Genomic DNA, 6,000 nt, shown 5'->3' with positions numbered 1-6,000 from the left:
TTAGTACTAGTCTTGTGGTCACTTTGAACTTGAACCATTGAACCTTCTTTTAAAATGGTTCAAGGTTCAAGGTTCATTCCCATGTCATTGAATGTTCCTTTTGTCTCTTTCTGCCTATTCACAAATGTTGATCTTTTGTCATTGAACTTTGAACCAATGAAATTCTTTTAAAATAGTTCAAGATTCAAAGCGGTGTTTCAAATCAGCCCGATGGAGTTTAGGAAGAAAAGGCGGCGCAATGGAAACAAAATATTCCTTGTTTTTAGTGTTTTCATATTGTAATTATGGAAAACAATCATGAGAAAGCATGTCGACTATGTGAAATTGATTTCTAATTAATGGGCATGTCAGAACTATATCAAATCACGAGGGGTTTTACACGGATAAATGAGCTGGGGCGAAACATGTTTTGGTACTTTTCAATGTTTTCTGTCCTTAAATATGATGCTTCTCAGGTAACACAATTATTGTTGCCTCTAGCGAAGAGTAGAGATGCGGAAGGTAATTTAGCTCAGTTTATTCCGAGGGTTTCACAATTTGATGGTGAAGACAGGTGAGTTCAATTGCTCATTTTCCCCTGCTCTGTTTTACTTCTGAAATTGGAAAAGTGTAATTCTTTGCCTCAGAGTTGAATGTTGTCTAATTGATGCAATTTTAAGCAAAAATGAGATTGACTCTTCAAAAATTAGGTCGAACATCATTCTTGATTAGTACCCTCCCAGAATTAGATGATACAACCTTCGTTTAAGATGAGTTAGATAATTTTCTAGAAAGAGCTAAGAACCCAAAAGCCAATTCCATGATGGGAAAGATAGTTCACAGTGGTCTTGTTGAGGCTGCTGCATTCCCAATTGCTGCTCCTTGCCCAAAATTAGTATATGCATGCATGAATAGATATGATGCTAGTAATAGGTGTATTAGAGCCAACAATGGAGACATGCTAGTGCAGATTGACAGAGAAATAGTAATGGATGCAATTGGAATTCCTCACAAAGAGCCATATGAAGATTGGTCCATAGGAACCTCATACACATTTTTCTCTTCGAAGAAAAGTGTTTATCGGAAAGGGAAAAATTAAACCTTGTCTGTTCAGAATAGAAGAAGAAAGGGAAAAATTGGTTGAACACATTACGGAACATCAACAACAAGTTAAATAGATTTTTGATCATAAAGCCAGGTCGAGGAAATTTATGCAGGGAGATCAAGTCCTACTCCGGGACAAAAGAAGGGAACTGAGGGGAGCACATGAAAAATTTGAGTCCTTGTGGAAGGGTCCGTTTTTTATTCATGAAGGTAAGGGACCAAACTCTTTCAAGCTCGCATATATATATGGTACTGTTCTTCCCCTGTCTTATAATGGATAGGATCTTAAGCTTTAAAAATTGTAAGCAGGCATTCCCTACATTCTCTGTACATAGCTCAATTTTGTTGTGTCTAGCCATATCTGTTTTGCATCCTTGTCTTTGTTTTAGTGCGAAACCAGAGATTCTAAGTTCCTTCCTAGTCCTTCACAGTCCCGGTCCCTAGTCAAAACCAATTGTTACCCCCTTTTTTTTTTTCTATTATAGCCCATCAAAAATAAGGGTCATCATTTATGCAGAGTTTAAGCCTTCATCAATCGAGTTTCGTACTCATTTGTTGAACCTTTTATAAAGTTCAAATTCGGGTTCAAAGGAAATGCAATCCATTAAGTTCTAAGTCTTCATTAGCATAGTCGTTGAACTTGAACTTTGAATCTTTCTGGTTCAAGGTTCAAGGTTCAATCGATCTTTTGTCTTGTGTTTTGCGGCTGTCTCTTTAGTACTAGTCTTGTGGTTGCTTTGAACTTGAACCATTGAACCTTCTTTTAAAATGGTTCAAGGTTCAAGGTTCATTCCCATGTCATTGAAAGTTCCTTTTGTCTCTTTCTGCCTATTCGCAAATGTTGATCTTTTGTCATTAAACTTTGAACCAATGAAATTCTTTTAAAATAGTTCAAGGTTCAAAGCGGTGTTTCAAATCAGCCCGATGGTGTTTAGGAAGAAAAGGCGATGCGATGGAAATAAAATATTCCTTGTTTTTCGTGTTTTCAAATTGTAATTATGGAAAACAATCATGAGAAAGCATGTCGACTATGTGAAATTGATTTCTAATTAATGGGCATGTCAGAACTATATCAAATCACGAGGGTTTTTACATGGATAAATGAGCTAGGTCGAAGCGTGTTTTGGTACTTTTCAATGTTTTTCGTCCTTAAATATGATGCTTCTCAGGTAACACAATTATTGTTGCTGCTGGTGAAGAATAGAGATGCAGAAGGTAATTTAGCTCAGTTTATTCCGAGGGTTTTACAGTTTGATGGTGAAGATAGGTGAGTTCAACTGCTCATTTTCCCCTGCTCTATTTTAGTTCTGAAATTGGAAAAGTGTAATTCTTTGCTTCAGAGTTGAATGTTGTCTGATTGATGCAATTTTAAGGAAAAATGAGACCGACTCTTCCAAAATTGGGTCGAACATCATGCTTGATTAGTACCCTCCCAGAATTAGATGATATAGCCTTTGTTCAAGATGAGTTAGATAATTTTCTAGAAAGAGCTAAGAACCCAAAAGCCAATTCCATGATGGGAAAGATAGTTTACAGTGGTCTTGTTGAGACCGCCACATTCCTAATTGCTACTCCTTGCCTAGAATTAGTATATGCATGCGTGAACAAATATGATGCTAGTAATAGGTGTATTAGAGCCAATAATGGAGACATGCTAGTGTGGATTGACAAAGAAACAGTAATAGCTGCAATTGGAATTCCCCACAAAGAGCCGTATGAAGATTGGTCCATAGGAACCTCATATGCATTTTTCTCTGAGAAGAAAAGTGTTTATTGGAGCGTCATTGCTAGAAAATGGCTCCTTAAAATACAGAAGGGAGGTTCTAGGTTGCCTAAACCCTTGACAAGAGAGCATTTTATTACAGAAGTAAGAGATATTGTGATTCTTTTGAATAGGCTTAAGAGGAATTTACATGCCTTCTATTGGGAAGACTGGATGCCTTCTATTGGGAAGACTGGATGCCTTCTATTGGGAAGACTGGATGTATTTTTACATTCAGGTATTATTATCTGTTGAGAAATATGTTGACTGGGTGCAAGTAGTTGCTGAGAGATTGCATGAAGGTTTGAGTAATTTTGTTGGAACAGCTGATTTTCATATGACTTCATACCTATTTTATATTTTTGCTTGTATCAAAGAATGGCCAGGATTATATCAAGAACCTTGGGTTAATGGAATGAAGGTCTATGAGTTCTATCCACATTTGTAGATATAGAGGTACACATAAAACTTCTTGAGATGGAATGATGTCTTTGTGGGAAGATTAACTTTTGAACTGCAGGGAAATTTGAATAATAGAATGTCACCTGAGGCATTAAAGTTGGTCAGTACATATGGGAGTTGTTTTATTCAATTTCCTAGATTTACTTATATTAGAATTGGTGTCTTTGAAGATGAACCTTTCAAATTGCCCAAATATACTCTCGATAGTTATGTACTCTTAGAAGTTTGTAGACAGTTAACTCATGTTGATAAGAAATTAGGGATGAAAAGTGAGTCTGAAGCAATTTTCCTAGTTGAACTCAGATATTATAGTTGTAAAACTGTTTCTAATGCATTGAACTTAGAAGTGGAGCTCAAAAAAATGAATTTGCAGCCTTATGTTGCTCGACAGGGGTTTGATAGCAAAGAATATACAATGAAACACTTGAATGTTGATGTGAACTTTTCACATATACCCCAGTTAGAAGACTACTGGGAAGATTGTCGTGATGAATTTGAAGTCCGAAGAAGATTATGGTCAAGGTTCAGTTTACGACAAATCATTACTTTGAAATTGCCAATGAACATAGTAGAAATACAAGAGGAGGAAGGTGAAGATGTATTGGACCTAGAGTTCAATGTAAGAGTTCATGAGCAACCTATTCCTGAAATTGACTGGGATAGGAGAGAAGAAGAAAATATTCAATCTAAAACCTTTAATGTTATAAGGAGAATAGAAAAATGGTTAAGAGACCGTAGATCTGGAATAAGGTTGACTACTACCTCAGGCGAGAAATCAGTTGAGCAACCTCATTCTGTTGTACCGATTTCTTCTTCTAACATTATTGTTGATATTGCAGGTGTCACTGATACACAAAGTGAGAAGGTTCAAACTAGAAGATTGAAAGAACCACCATTTGGCCCCTCAATAGTTCAAGTCACCCATTCTAGAAGTAAGAAGAAAAGTAAAGAAATTTCAAGAAAAGAAACTGTCATAATTCTTGATAGTGAAGAGGCGCAAGTGATTATGGGTGAACCGGAAGTAAGCATCCCTACAGCTCAAGATACAGGTAAAGAAAAGGAGCAACCTAAGGAAAGCCCCAGTCAAGTGGCTACTTGGGCTATCATGGATTCATCTAAATATCAGACGCTGCCAGCAAAAGAATTTCCAAATGTTTCAAGGTGGTTGGGAGCGTAAATTAGTAAGAAACATAATGTAGTCCCTATTAGCATACCAATGGAGAATATGGTGAGTAGATGCCTTGGGCAAACACCTAAGTCTAAGACGCTAAAAGAAGAAGCTATGCTAGAAGTGGATGAGAATACAGGGCATTGGGTAGCTAAAGTGGCCAGGCCAATTTCAGACAAAGATCTAGAGAATGCTACTGAGAAGGATTTTGCCATTGAAAAGGCTGATTTAGGAATTGCTTCAAGGGCTACTGATGCAAAACACCTAGAGTCCTCCACTAAAAGAATGTTATCCAAAACATGGAAGGATGAGAAGGACAAACAGAAGTTGAAACAAATTGTTAAGTAGATGGTAGAGTACATCAATGCCATACATCATCCCAGTCCACAACCCCTATCACAGGTTTCTTAGAGTTTTGATCCTAAATCACCCATGAACCAAAATTTGTTGGATAAGGTTCAGAGGAATCATATGTTGGTGGAAACCTTTGAGGAGTGGCTTGAATCCATAATTCAGCAAGGAACAGAGTATATCATCAATCTAATCAGGGTGTACGAAGATGTTGTAACTGTAACTCAAGAGCTCGAAATAGAGGTGTCGGTGTGTGAGAAGGAAAGGAAAAAATGGGCTGCAGTATTGATTTGGATGAGAGATGTGCAGAAATATGGTGTCATGAAATTTCTCACAAAAAAGGCAATAAACGATTTGGATGACAAGGTACTGTATGTGGCCAAGGAAAATATTGAGTGGAGAAATTCAATCATAAAGCAAGGTCACGAAGAGTCCATTAAGTTGTTGAAAGAATTGAAAGAACTCATTGCCATGATGCAAAAAGACTTAAAGTGCATTGATGTACAACTTCTTAAGGAAGATGGATAGACCATCGAACAAGTAGTAGATATGGTGGAGATTTTCAGAGGAAAGATGAACTTGGTTAAAGAATCAAAGTCTTTAACCAGAGATGACTTCACCAGAGTAGCTCGAATTGAATCTATGCTAGTTGTCTGTTCAGATCACTTAGAAGTGCACAAAATTAAAGTTATGCAAGTGAGTATGGACAAAGAAGTTTGGAAGCAATGCATCCTGCACATTGGGCTCCCACATTACCAGGTTGTTCATAACTTCTCCATGGCTCATATGGAATGGTGAAATATACGTGTCACCACACACACCCCTGAGATAATTTAAGTCATTTTCTATTCTTATCATTATAGCTCTATTTTTGGCTTTTGGCCATTTAGTTAATTTCAGTTATGAACGGTTATTTCTTGAAACTTTGGTTTTAGTTAATGGATCAGTTTCATTTGCTAAAAAAGACAATTTAGCCTGGTGGCTATAAATATGAGTTATGGATGTTTTGGTGGGATCCATAAAATTTTGTAAAAATTAAGAGAGCAGACTGGTTTTACTTGTTAATTTCAGTGAAATACCCATCTTTGAATGGAATGGAATATATGATACAGCTTTAGAAAACCTGTGAGTTTGAATATATAAAGATTTCTATTGGAATAATTATGTGTTCATG

This window comes from Cryptomeria japonica, chromosome 1, assembly GCF_030272615.1.
Source record: "Cryptomeria japonica chromosome 1, Sugi_1.0, whole genome shotgun sequence".
In the NCBI taxonomy this organism is placed as follows: domain Eukaryota; kingdom Viridiplantae; phylum Streptophyta; class Pinopsida; order Cupressales; family Cupressaceae; genus Cryptomeria; species Cryptomeria japonica.
The sequence above is the reverse complement of the archived record's forward strand: the minus strand, read 5'-3'. Positions refer to the sequence as shown.